The sequence below is a fragment of the Cherax quadricarinatus genome, unplaced genomic scaffold (assembly GCF_038502225.1).
Source record: "Cherax quadricarinatus isolate ZL_2023a unplaced genomic scaffold, ASM3850222v1 Contig1190, whole genome shotgun sequence".
NCBI classification, from domain to species: domain Eukaryota; kingdom Metazoa; phylum Arthropoda; class Malacostraca; order Decapoda; family Parastacidae; genus Cherax; species Cherax quadricarinatus.
This window is the reverse complement of record NW_027196216.1, coordinates 35,574-50,474: the sequence shown is the minus strand read 5'-3', so window position 1 is coordinate 50,474 and position 14,901 is coordinate 35,574. Positions and strand designations below refer to the sequence as shown.

Here is a 14,901-nt window from a genome sequence, read left to right as displayed (position 1 = left end):
TTAAGTGTATTATGTAAGGCAATATGTAAAACGTATATTGGTTTTGTGTAAATACATATTTTTTTGAGATAAATGCATTGTTGTTGCAGGATTGCAAACGCGTTCATGTAGGTGTGTAGGTCATGCATTTTGTACTGTATAAGGTAGTCAGGAATTTATGGTTCTAGGTGGATTCAACCCTTTTAAGAAATAAGGTATGTTATCTTTTGTAATCAAGACACAAAGCTTTCACAGATGCTACATAGAGCACGCAGTATGTGGAGTTCCTATTGTATGCCACCGTTCTGTAAGGCATTTGATGGGTGGTTCGAGGTTCGGGGATGGGGGGTCTCTTGCAGTGTATACATATGTACGACACAGTAATTGTTGATTGCGCAGGGGGAGGGTGTTAATAGGTTTAATAGTATGTGGTGAAGCATTTGCCAATAAGGGATTGCTTTTGTATATAAAGCTTAGCATACGCTGAATAAATGTGCTGGAAGTTGGATTATATGGATATGTTGTGGGTAGGTTCAGGTGCGAAGTATACTGGATTAGTGATAAGTATGTTGTAATCTTAATTGTTGTTTCACGTTGCTTAGTTTCAGTGACTTATGTTTGCATCCATGTATAATGCATACTGTGTTTTTTTTTAATATATATATATATATATATATATATATATATATATATATATATATATATATATATATATATATATATATAATTTTATTATCACACTAGCCTATTCCCACCAAGGCAGGGTGGCCCGAAAAAGAAAAACTTTCACCATCATTCACTCCATCACTGTCTTGCCAGAAGGGTGCTTTACACTACAGTTTTTAAACTGCAACATTAACACCCCTCCTTCAGAGTGCAGGCACTGTACTTCCCATCTCCAGGACTCAAGTCCGGCCTGCCGGTTTCCCTGAACCCCTTCATAAATGTTACTTTGCTCACACTCCAACAGCACGTCAAGTATTAAAAACCATTCGTCTCCATTCACTCCTATCAAACACGCTCACGCACACCTGCTGGAAGTCCAAGCCCCTCGCACACAAAACCTCCTTGACCCCCTCCCTCCAACCTTTCCTAGGCCGACCCCTACCCCGCCTTCCTTCCACTACAGACTGATACACTCTTGAAGTCATTCTGTTTCGCTCCATTCTCTCTACATGTCCAAACCACCTCAACAACCCTTCCTCAGCCCTCTGGACAACAGTTTTGGTAATCCCGCACCTCCTCCTAACTTCCAAACTACGAATTCTCTGCATTATATTCACACCACACATTGCCCTCAGACATGACATCTCCACTGCCTCCAGCCTTCTCCTCGCTGCAACATTCATCACCCATGCTTCACACTCATATAAGAGTGTTGGTAAAACTATACTCTCATACATTCCCCTCTTTGCCTCCAAGGACAAAGTTCTTTGTCTCCACAGACTCCTAAGTGCACCACTCACTCTTTTCCCCTCATCAATTCTATGATTCACCTCATCCTTCATAGACCCATCCGCTGACACGTCCACTCCCAAATATCTGAATACATTCACCTCCTCCATACTCTCTCCCTCCAATCTGATATCCAATCTTTCATCACCTAATCTTTTTGTTATCCTCATAACCTTACTCTTTCCTGTATTCACTTTTAATTTTCTTCTTTTGCACACCCTACCAAATTCATCCACCAGTCTCTGCAACTTCTCTTCAGAATCTCCCAAGAGCACAGTGTCATCAGCAAAGAGCAACTGTGACAACTCCCACTTTATGTGTGATTTCTTATCTTTTAACTCCACGCCTCTTATCAAGACCCTCGCGTTTACTTCTCTTACAACCCCATCTATAAATATATTAAACAACCACGGTGACATCACACACCCCTGTCTAAGGCCTACTTTTACTGGGAAATGTAGGAAATAATTTCCCTCTTTCCTACATACTCTAACTTCAGCTTCACTATCCTCGTAAAAACTCTTCACTGCTTTCAGTAACCTACCTCCTACACCATACACTTGCAACATCTGCCACATTGCCCCCCTATCCACCCTGTCATACGCCTTTTCCAAGGAGGTGAATGTATTCAGATATTTGGGAGTGGACGTGTCAGCGGATGGGTCTATGAAGGATGAGGTGAATCATAGAATTGATGAGGGGAAAAGAGTGAGTGGTGCACTTAGGAGTCTGTGGAGACAAAGAACTTTGTCCTTGGAGGCAAAGAGGGGAATGTATGAGAGTATAGTTTTACCACAAAGACCTCTTTAGCCTTATCTAAATACTGTTCACTTATATGTTTCACTGTAAACACCTGGTACACACACCCCCTACCTTTCCTAAAGCCTCCTTGTTCATCTGCTATCCTATTCTCCGTCTTACTCTTAATTCTTTCAATAATAACTCTACCATACACTTTACCAGGTATACTCAACAGACTTATCCCCCTATAATTTTTGCACTCTCTTTTATCCCCTTTGCCTTTATACAAAGGAACTATGCATGCTCTCTGCCAATCCCTCTTCCATACATTTATTAAATAATTGCACCAACCACTCCAAAACTATATCCCCACCTGCTTTTAACATTTCTATCTTTATCCCATCAATCCCGGCTGCCTTACCCCCTTTCATTTTACCTACTGCATCACGAACTTCCCCCACACTCACAACTGGCTCTTCCTCACTCCTACAAGATGTTATTCCTCCTTGTCCTATACACGAAATCACAGCTTCCCTATCTTCATCAACATTTAACAATTCCTCAAAATATTCCCTCCATCTTCCCAATACCTCTAACTCTCCATTTAATAACTCTCCTCTCCTATTTTTAACTGACAAATCCATTTGTTCTCTAGGCTTTCTTAACTTGTTAATCTCACTCCAAAACTTTTTTTTATTTTCAACAAAATTTGTTGATAACATCTCACCCACTCTCTCATTTGCTCTCTTTTTACATTGCTTCACCACTCTCTTAACCTCTCTCTTTTTCTCCATATACTCTTCCCTCCTTGCATCACTTCTACTTTGTAAAAACTTCTCATATGCTAACTTTTTTCTCCCTTACTACTCTCTTTACATCATCATTCCACCAATCGCTCCTCTTCCCTCCCGCACCCACTTTCCTGTAACCACAAACTTCTGCTGAACACTCTAACACTACATTTTTAAACCTACCCCATACCTCTTCGACCCCATTGCCTATGCTCTCATTAGCCCATCTATCCTCCAATAGCTGTTTATATCTTACCCTAACTGCCTCCTCTTTTAGTTTATAAACCTTCACCTCTCTCTTCCCTGATGCTTCTATTCTCCTTGTATCCCATCTACCTTTTACTCTCAGTGTAGCTACAACTAGAAAGTGATCTGATATATCTGTGGCCCCTCTATAAACATGTACATCCTGAAGTCTACTCAACAGTCTTTTATCTACCAATACATAATCCAAAAAACTACTGTCATTTCGCCCTACATCATATCTTGTATACTTATTTATCCTCTTTTTCTTAAAATATGTATTACCTATAACTAAACCCCTTTCTATACAAAGTTCAATCAAAGGGCTCCCATTATCATTTACACCTGGCACCCCAAACTTACCTACCACACCCTCTCTAAAAGTTTCTCCTACTTTAGCATTCAGGTCCCCTACCACAATTACTCTCTCACTTGGTTCAAAGGCTCCTATACATTCACTTAACATCTCCCAAAATTATTATTATTATTATTATTATTATTATTATTATTATTATTATTATTATTATTATTATTATTATTATTATTATTATTATTATACAGCTGTCAGAACACTGATTTAAATAAGGGTTGAGTATTCTTGGGGTGACCTCAAGAGCATTAAGTTGTGGTGATGCATTTCATGCATTCTCTGGTTTTGCCTACAAACAAGCAAAGTCATATAATAAGTGAACTGTAATGGGACTTAGCTTGATGTCGTCCCAACATTCTGCAGCCACGTCCAGAATGTTCTTGGAGCCGACGATGCAACTGTAACCATACATGGGCTGTAAGGGATTGGAGTATAATTTCCCCTAAGGGGTGTTGTGTCAGTATTTCATTGAATAAATAAATACTGATGAGAGCCTTATACTTACTGGTTTCGACTCAAAAGTCCGCACCTCACTGCCGACTATAGGATGATTTCAAACCCCTTGTGACACAAGAACTGCGCAGTCCTCTGCATAACAAGTTGGTTCAAAACCTACCCTGCTCTTGTAGCGTGAGCTATAGTGTTGGATGCACCATCTTCGACAGGTATTGGTAACTTAATAAAAGCTAAAGTGTCCTTGGATGTCCACGTCTTCTACAGTCTAGGAATACGCACACTGGTACACTGTGTTCCACAAGACTTGTTCTTTTCACAGTGATATAATTACAGGAAGCTGATCACACTTTTCTGTAATTGTTCTGCTGTGTCCGTCGAGATTCTTTATGCACAAAAACGCACCGATCAGTGTTCTTTGTTTGTTATCCTGGCGTTAATGTTTCCCCTGGCTGGGTTTAAAGTAACCTGACACGCCACAGTGCCTGAAGCCCTGTCGGTATTTTATACCATTTTAATGTTCAATCTGTCAGACACTGCAACACAAGGGTATCTTGGTACAGACCTGCAATCAACTTCGACAACTTCCACTAGTGAGAGGGGCTGGATTTGAGAGGGACCTGACCTCTCAACATCTGAGTTCTTACCTCTCCTAGTGGCCTACGTCTCACCTCTTGGCGCTATAAAAAGCTCCATCCTGTCACTTCTTCTCCATATTGTTTCATACTATGGAACAATGCTCTTCTCCAGACTGAGGGACTGACCACCTCAAAACTTTAAGGGTGATGGACTGATTACATCGTCTTCAAGTATCTTCTGCTTCTATCAACTTTTCTGTACTTGACTGAAGAAGCCTACTGTGTAGGCGAAACGTTTCATAATAAAGATACCTAACTGTTGCATTTGTGTCTTACCTAACAACATAAAGGAAAAGCTGATTCAAGCAAGTTTCCATTCTTTGCCAAACTTCAATAAAAGCTATACTAGAAGCTTGATTTCTTGATATGTCTTGATTACTGAGAGTTCATTATTGTCTCATTTGAATAAAGTGAGGTAGAAGTTTCCCTGTACCTTTCCCGTTGCGGTACAGAGATTAATTACTCTCGTTAACTCAGATTGGTTGCAACACTGATCTCTTGCAAAGAGGTCACATGACCATGACACACGGTCATATGCTTTCAATTAGTGTTGTTGCAGAAGCAAGACGTCATCAGCCCCTCTGGAGGGCTGAGTCCCTCAGAGGGCTGAAAGGGGCTATCCCCCTCCTGGAGAATTTTTCTCCACATGCATGTTAATTTTGATATTGATAAGTAAAATTTGTCAGGAAACAGAAGTGTTTCCTGATGCGGGTCTTGGTTATGTGATGACCCACAGCTGGAGCTTTTGGTCATCTGACAGAGGCCTTCCACTGGCTTACTAGTCCACCCCCTTTAAAAATTAAGATTATTGTTTGTCTATCTTATCTATTGTAAATGTACTTGCTTATTTCTACTCGTCTATTTGCTCTTGCTTGGTCCTGGTCCTGCCTTTTCCCACTTGCTGGGTTTTGTCCTTCCTAGCCATGTATATAGTCTACTCCTACTACTAGTTCATTTCACTGCCTAACCCTGTCACTGAAACAGTGATTACAATACCCTTGTGACTCGGCTATGTCTAATTTCACAGTGTCCTCGTGTACCTCTGTCTGCCTAACAACAAGTTTGTCCCTGTTTATCTTGACACATTTTATCTAATGTTACGTTCGGTTTCTATAGTCTGTTTTCACTGCTCATTCTCATTCATAGTCCCTCATAGCTCATTCTCATTCTTAGTATGCTCTGTAATGAGTGTTCCACACTGGTGTTGCATACTCCTGAATGGACTTACAAATGGCGGCTCGTCCATAGGAGCTGCAGAGCTGCAGTCCCCTCCCCTAGATGCTCACTGCCAGACGTATAACTTCAACAACTTTACGCTAAAATAATTTGCAACTAACAAATATATTACAGGAAAAATATGTAGTATATTGTTTTCAGTGTATTAATAAGCGAATTTTTAATTGTTGAAACAAGATAAAAAAATTATTAAAAATAGAAGTTTGATGCGGTACGATCATCATAACTCATTCTTGAGTTCAATGACCACTTGTCTGAGAAGTCCTGTACAGCGGGTGGGAGAATAATATGGCACTGACTCAGGGTGCCTGGGTTAAGGTGGTGCCAACTGTCGATTCTGATTAGAAAGTTATCTTTGCCATCGAGTTTACGAAGAATTAAAATATTTGCTGAATCATTTTGAAATTATTCTCCAACGAAAACCTTTCAATTAATTTTCTCAATGTAACAGCATCGTTGTCAAATCTTGTTTGTGGCGCTGATAATTATTTAAAACATTGCCAATATTAGTGATCACCGCAGGGCGGAGCTTTCAAGGATAAGGTCTCCCGTAGCTCGGTTACTAGCGTACTCGGCTCACACACTGAGGTCCAGGGTTCGATCCCTGGTGGAAACATTAGGCCGTGTCTCCTTAAGTCGCTGTTCACCTAGCAGTAAGTAGGTAACTGGATGTTAGTAGACTAGTGTGGGTCACATCCTGGATGTTAGTAGACTAGTGTGGGTCACATCCTGGGTGTTAGTCGACTGGTGTGAGTCACATACTGGAACAAATTGACCTAATTTGCGGGAAATGCTCAGCATAACAAGTGACTTTCTATATAGTAGTATGTCATAGATGTCAGCTATGGTCTGTATACCTTGTACATGTACTGGTAGAAATAAAGATTATTTCTATTATGAAGTTAATACTTATCTGGGCTTCATGATAAAGATGGACTGAGCGGGTTGACAACTTCGTCAGGTGAATGTGTCATAGTCGAGGATTTAGACCTGGATGATATAATGCCAAGATTCGCACTTTTAAAGACACGAAAAGTTAATTTTTAATGAGGGAATTTTAACAACCTTGTTGGTTACTAATGCTAGGTTAGGTTAGGTTAGGTTAGGTTAGGTTAGGTTAGGTAAGGTTCGTCAGGAATCAGGACAAATGTTTCCTGACGCGGGTCTTAGTCAGATGATGACCCGCCTTTGGAGCTTTTGGTCATCCGACCGAGGCCTTCCGCTGGCTTACCGGTCCACCCCTTTAAAAATTATGGTCATTTATAACCATTTTTATAATATATTTATAATATTGGTTACTAATGCTATTTTTTCATTGAATATATAATTAATAAAATATTATTGGTTTTGTTTTATAATTTTATTAAGATATAATGAAGGAGAAATAAGTTTATATTACTTTATTTTTTAAATAAAATACGCGAAGAGGATCAGTGAGAGCGCTACACCCGTCCGAACCATCCGTGTGTATTCACCTAGTTGTGGTTCCAGGGGTCGATTCATAGCTCCTGGCCCTGCCTCTTTGCTGGTCGCTACAAGGCTCACTCTCCCTGCTCCATTAACTTTATCATACCTCTTCTTAAAACTATGTATGGATCTTGCCTTCACTACTTCACTCTTCAGATTGTTCCATTTCCTGACAACTCTATAACTGAAGAAGTACTTCCTTACATCCTGGAGTTTACCTGGAGTTTACCTGGAGAGAGTTTCGGGGGTCAATGCCCCCGCGGCCCGGTCTGTGACCAGGCCTCCTGGTGGATCAGCGCCTGATCAACCAGGCTGTTGCCTGTGACTCCTCTGAATCATCAGCTTCCAGTTGTGACCCCTTGTTGCTGTGGCTCATCTCTGTAACATCCTGTCCCTATCCACCCTGTCAATTCCTCTCAGTATTTGCTATCATGTCCCCCCTATCCGTCCTCTCCTCCAGTGTCGTCAGGTTGATTTCTCTTAACCTCTCCTCGTAGGGTATACCCCTTAGCTTTGAGACTACTCTTGTTGCAAACCTTTGCATTCTCTCTAATTTCTTGACGTGCTTGGCCTGGTGTGGGTTCCATACTGGTGCTGCATACTCCAATAGGGACCTGACGTACTTGATGTACAGAATCTTCAATGATTCCTTACTCAGGTGTGGAAATGCTATTCTTAGGTTTGCTAGGCGCCCATATGCCGTAGCAGTTATTTGGTTGATGTGCGCCTCAGGAGATGTGCATGGTATTATACTCACCCCAGGGTCCGTTTCCTTGAGTGAGGTTTGCAGTATTTGGCCCCCTAGACTGCACTCATTCTGAGATCTTCTTTGCCTTTCCCCGATCTTCTTGACTTTGCACTTGGTGGGGTTAAACACCAGGAGCCAGTTGCTGAATCAGGCCTGCAGTTGCAGTCTGTCCGGATCCCTTTGTAGTCCCATCCGAGCCTCATCCGGTTGATTTCTCCTCATTAACATCACATCATCTGCAAACAGGAACACTTCTGAATTTATCCCTTCCTTCACGTCATTCACATACACCAGAAACAGCACCGGTTACCTTTGTAAATTGTGAGTTCATTACCTTTGTAAATTGTGAGTTCATTACCTTTGTAAATTGTGAGTTCATTACCTCTGTAACTTGCTCAGCTATCAAAACTTTGGAGTCCAGTCTCTGGACCAATTATGTACCTCTGTAATATTTTGACTACCGCCCACAGGATGGGTATGGGGTGCATAATAAACATATTAAACTAAAACTCCTAGGACTGACCCATGTGGAACCCCGCTTGTTACAGGGGCCCACTCTGACACCGCCTCACGTACCATGACTCGTTGTTGCCTTCCTATCAAATATTCTCTTATCCATTGCAGTGCCTTTCCTGTTATACCTGCCTGATCCTCCAGCTTTTGCACTAATCTCTCTTGTAGAACTGTCGAAAGCCTTACAATCCAAGAAAATGCAGTCTACCTCTCCCTCTCTCTCCCTCACTCTCTCTCTCCCTCTCTCTCACTCTCTCTCTCTCTCCTTCTCCCTCTCTCTCTCCCTCTCTCTCTCTCTCTCTCATGCCCTCTTTCTCTCTCTCTCTCTCCCTCTCTCTCTCTCTCTCTCTCTCTCTCTCTCTCTCTCTCTCTCTCTCTCTCTCTCTCTCTCTCTCTCTCTCTCTCTCTCTCTCTCTCTCTCTCTCTCTCTCTCTACCTCTCTCTCTCCCCTCTCTCTCTCTCCCTCCCTCTCTCCCTCTCTCCCCTCCCCTCTCCCTCCCTCTCTCTCTCTCCCCTCTTCCCCTCTCTCTCCCTCTCTCCCTCCCTCTCTCTCCCTTTTTTTTTTTTACACAGGGTTTGACAAGGTTAGGTTAAGAATCCCTAGCTTTATTGACAAGCTATTTACAGGTTAAGGATTCCTAACTTTATTGGCAAGCTAAGAGCTGTTACCTACATCAGCTCATTTGAAAGCATTTTTATTGTTATGAGACATACAAGGTTACTCTGCTGCTGATCTGTTGTTAAACCTCTCCACTAAGTGGCACCAGTCACTGGATGAATGCAAAGTCATCTGTGTGGTAGCACTGGACATTGCTGGCGCTTTCGACCGGGTGTGGCACCAGGGCCTCTTAGCAAAACTTCAAGCACTGGGAATTGCAGGTTCTACGCTAAGTCTCCTCAGTGATTACCTTCATGGTAGATCTCTAAGTGTAGTTCTCAATGGAACGGAATCAGCAAGACATCCTATTGGGGCGAGTGTTCCACAAGGAAGCGTGCTGAGACCATTGTTACGGAAAGTCTACTTCAACGACCTTCTTCATCTCATCCCAGAATCACATGCATATGCAGACGACTGTACACTGACATTCACTTATCCAAGAGAAGAAATGGCAGCTGCTCTAAGCTACATTAATCACCAGCTAAGAGCTATATCAGCTTGGAGAAATAGATGGCAAGTAACATTTGCACCTGAGAAAACGCAAATGATGATGGTCTCTAGGCACCATGATGGTAATGCTGGTGCAGCAGTAAGGATGAATGGGAGGGTGTTGGCACCTGGAGAAGAAGTTGATATCCATGGGGTGAAATTTGACTCCCTCTCCCCCTCTCTCCCTCTCTCTCTCCCTCCCTCCCTCCCTCTCTCCCTCTCTCCCTCTCTCTCTCCCTCCCTCTCTCCCTCCCCTCCCCTCTCCTCCTCTCCCCTCCCCTCCCTCCCTCCTCCCCTCCTCCCTCTCTCCTCCCTCCCTCCCCTCCCTCCCTCCTCCCTCCCCTCCCTCCTCCCTCCCTCCCCTCTCCTCCCTCCTCTCCTCCCTCTCTCTCCTCTCTCTCTCCTCCCTCTCCTCCTCTCTCTCTCTCTCTCTCCCTCTCCCCTCTCTCTCTCCTCTCTCTCTCCCTCTCTCCCTCTCCCCTCTCCCTCTCTTCCTCTCTCTCCCCTCCCTCTCCCTGTTTATACACAGGGTTTGACAAGGTTAGGTTAAGGATCCCTAGCTTTATTGACAAACTATTTACAGGTTAAGGATTCCTAACTTTATTGACAAGCTAAGAGCTGTTACCTACATCATCTCATTTGAAAGCATTTTTATTGTTATGAAACATACAAGTAAGGAACAGGATGAAGCTGAAGCCATCTATGGGCCAGTATTTTCATTTGATCAACTGACTTTATCTCGTTGACATCATAATGCTGTACGAATATGTTCCAGACTGGAGTCATCCTGGGAATATATGATCTCAGATGGAGTGATGTTCTGGAGAAGGTTACAGCCAGAGTGAAGTTGCTGCTTTCTGCCCGTCTTGTTTTATTGAAGCTTGCTTCACGCTGTCCTCGAAGTGGATCCAAGTGTGGTACTTTGACAATATTGGCCTTGTACATAACAGTAAGGCCACCCACATCCCTCCTGTGTTGAAGGCTCTGCTGAAATGACAGATCTATCCAGGATGGGTCCAGGCGAGAGATGAGACGTCTTGCTCTGTTCTCTACTGTCAAGCAGTCGCACATGAGAGGGGGGGGGGGAGGCAAACCAAGAAAGTGGAGCATACTCAAGGTGTGAGCGTACTTGTGCCTCATACAGAATCTTGCAACCCGTACTGTCAACCAGATGTGAGATACGGCGAAGTGCTGCAAGCTTCCTGGCTGCCTTGTTTGCAAGATCTACAACATGGTTCTTCATAGTCAGTTTGGAGTCAAATTTCATCCCAAGGATATAAACTTCTTCACCAGATACCAACACCCTCCCATTTTTTTTCTCTCTGTCTGTCTCTCTCTGTCTCTTTGTCTCTCTGTTTCTCTCTCTCTCTCTCTCTCTCTCCCTCTCCCCCTCTCCCCCTCTCCCTCTCTCTCTCTCTCTCTCTCTCTCTCTCTCTCTCTCTCTCTCTCTCTCTCTCTCTCTCTCTCTCTCTCTCTCTCTCTCTGTCTTACTGCTGTCACCTTGTAGTAAAACTGCAGTAGGTTTGTGACACAGGATTTCCCTTCCCTGAAATCGTGCTGGTTGTCATGAATAAGCTCATTCTTTTCTAAGTGCTCCACCACTCTTCTGATAATCTTCTCCATAACTTTGCATACTATGTGTGTTAGTGAGACTAGTCTGTAGTTTAATGTTGTGCGTCTGTCTCTTCTCTTAAAAATTGGGACTACATTTGTTGTCTTCCACACCAGCCCCATTGCCTTTGAGGTACCTAGTTAGCAGCCTCTTCACTTCCTCCTCGGTTGTGTGTATTGTGTCCAGCACTGGTGAACCCCACCGCTCCTACTTTCTGCAGCGCTTTCTGCCTCCACTATAAATTCTTCTGTAAATCTCATGTTGAGCTCTTCACATACTTCTCGGTCGTTTCTTGTGATCTCGCCTCCTTCCTACCTCAGCCTGATTACCTGGACCTTAGTTGTTTTCCTTCTGATGTGACTGTATAACAGCTTCGGGTTAGACTTGGCTTTAGCTGCTACATCATTTTTGTATTACCCCTGAGTCTCCCTCCTTACCTGTGCATATTCGTTTCTGGTTCTTTGATTAATTCCCTTATTTTCCTTAGTCCTTTGCCTTCTATACTTCTTCCATTCTCTGGCGCACTTAGTTTTGGGCTCTCTACACCTTTTGGTGAACCAAGGGCTCGTCCTGGCCTTCCCATTATTTAAGTTGCCCTTGGGTACAAACCTCTACTCTGCTTCCTTGCATTTTTTGTCACACATTCCATCATTTCATTTACTGATTTTCCCGCCAGTTCTCATTCCCACTGAACCTCATGCAGAAAATTCCTCATGCCTGTGTAGTCTCCTCTTTTATAGTTTGGCTTCTCTCTTCCTGCTCTTTCTGCTTCCCTCTCCACTTGTAACTACTATGTATTTAAAGCTCAGGACCATGTGATCACTAGCTCCGAGGGGCCTGCCATATGCAATGTCCTCAAAGTCTGAACTACTCAAGGTGAATACTAGGTCCAATATTGCTGGTTCGTCCTCTTCTCTCTCTCTCTCTCTCTCTCTCTCTCTCTCTCTCTCTCTCTCTCTCTCTGATATCTCTAACGTATTGATGCATGAAATTTTCCATTACCACCTCCATCATCACAGCCCTCCATGTTTCTGGGGCCCCCATGTGACTCCAGGTTTTCCCAAGTTTTCCTTGTGATTGAAGTCACCCACTAGTAACTTTGCCCTACCCATGTGGGCCCTACTGGCCACCTCAGCTAATGTGTCAACCATTGCTCTGTTATTCTCATCATATTCTTGTCTTTGCCTCCTGCTATTCTGTGGTGGGTTATACATCACTGCAATCACCACCTTTGGACCTCCTGTCTGGAGTGTTCCTCTCATGTAGACCCTCGCTTCTCTCTTCTCTTTCTAACTCCTCAAAACTCCACGTCTGTTATCATTTCTGTGAGCTTTATTTCCATGAGATCTATGATGTCTGGTGACGCCTCTATGATTCTTTCGTGCCATTCCTCCCACTAATTCCTTATAACATTGGTGTACCGTACCTTCAGTTTCCTCTCCAACACTGTGTTCTTGGGGGTTTGTGGGGGGCTGGGGAAGTGGGGAACCTGGCAGGGTGGTATGGGAGTCTTCTGCCTTGGGTGGGAGGTTCGCCGGTCTTGTCCCGGCCCGGGTCTTTTTTAGATGGCTGCATTGGGTGAGGTGGGGGTCTGTGAGTGTGGAATGTGGTTTGTTTTGTGATATGTTTGGTTGTGGGGTTCTGTTGTTGTTTACGCTTGCTGTTCCACTCGACTCTGGTTGTTCCCTACTGACTCTAGCCTTGTCTCTCTTTCTTGCTTGTGTGTGTGTTCACTTATATGTACTCACCTATATGTTATTGTAGGGGCCGAGTCACAGCTCTTGGCTCCACCTCTTTGCTGGTCACTACTAGGTCCACTTTCTCCCGACTTCGAGCTTTATCGTACCTCTTCTTCGCGCTGTGTATGGATCCTGTTTCAACTACTTCACTCTCCAGATTGTTCCACTTCCTGACAACCCTAAAGCTGAAGAAATACTTAACATCCCTATGATTTATCTAAATTTTCAGCTTCCAGTTGTGTCCTCTTCTTACTGTATCCCATCTCAAAACATTCTGGCCCTGTTCACCTTGTCAATTCCTCTCAGTATTTTAAATGTTGTGTGTTCCCTATTTCTCCTGTCCTCCAGTGTCGGGACATACTCCTTATATCCAGGACTAGTCTTGTTGCAAACTTTTGCACTTTCTCTATTTTCTTGACGTGCTTGACCAGGTCTGGGTTCTGTGCTGGTGTTGCACGCTCTAATATGGGCCTGATATACATGGTGTACAGTGTCGTGAATGATTCCTTACTAAGGTATCGAAACGTTATTCTTAGGATTGGCTGGTGCCCATATGGTGCAGCAGTTATTTGGATGATGTGCACCTCAGGAGATGTGTTTGGTATTATACTCACCCCAAGAACCTTTTCTTCAAGTGATTGCAAGTGGTATACATGAGTATACTTATATATTGCTGACAGCTCGTTGCATGTTATGGTATGTCTATCCCAACATGCAGACAGATAACTAATACAGTATGGGCGGAGTGGCAGACTCAATGGGCAACAAGGAGTGATTTTATACAATACAAAGAATGTTGTACAAGAAGATATGGTATAAACCTTGGTAATAAATACCGACAAGTTGGTTTAGAAAGACACGTAAGGCCAGTAGGCCTTCTACAGTGTTCCTCCATTCTTATGTTCTTATGACATTCCTCAGGTCACGTGCGTCACATCTCACTCTCCGCCTATATATATAATGTCTTTCTACCTCTGTATGTTAGAAGTGATCAAGGTCCCAGGACCGAAACGTTTTCTAATAAATATGTTATAGTGTTTGCTTACGTGTCTTTCTAAACCAACAAGAAGATATATCTTCATTTACTGTAAGTACACGTACACGATACACAGGCCTAGCTGACATCAATGACAAACTACTATATAGAAAGCCCATTGTTATGCTGAGTATATCTGGCAAATTAGGTCATTGTCCCACACCAGTCGATTAACACCCATTTTACTAATGGGTGAACAGAGACAACAGGTGTAAAGAAACACACCCGGTGTTTCTTCCCTGGCTGGGAATCGAACCCAGACCGTGTGAAGCGAGAGCTTTAACCACCAGAGCCCATACTCTTAGATCATATGAAAGTATAATAAATCAAGGTAGGTCACTGATAATGTGAGATTGGTTGATCGCTGTTCAGGTGGTCTGTGGGTTCTCAGGATAATTATATACTAAAGAATAAAGTACTTAAGAGACGAGACAAACTTGGCACACACAAGTTACTTCTGTTTCTCAGAACTCAGAGAGGACATGAATCAATGTACAAAAATAATGTACAAGAATGTACAATGTACAAAAATTGTGATCTCGCAAAGCAATTCATAACATCTACATCTAGAACTAAACGTACATGAGTACACACAGGGAAAAAAAATTTTGAACAAATTATATGTTCTAAATTATATGTTCTAAACATACCTGGAGTTTACCCGGAGTTACATGGAGAGAGTTCCGGGGGTCAACGCCCCCGCGGCCCGGTCTGTGACCAGGCCTCCTTAGGT

At 43.1% G+C, this 14,901-nt stretch overlaps 1 protein-coding gene across 1 annotated transcript in view; it reads left to right on the top strand.

The window, feature by feature from the left end:
* The window catches only part of LOC128705738 (medium-chain acyl-CoA ligase ACSF2, mitochondrial), a 54,361-nt gene that overhangs the window by 12,046 nt on the left and 27,414 nt on the right, over positions 1-14,901 (top strand). The window lies entirely within an intron of this gene.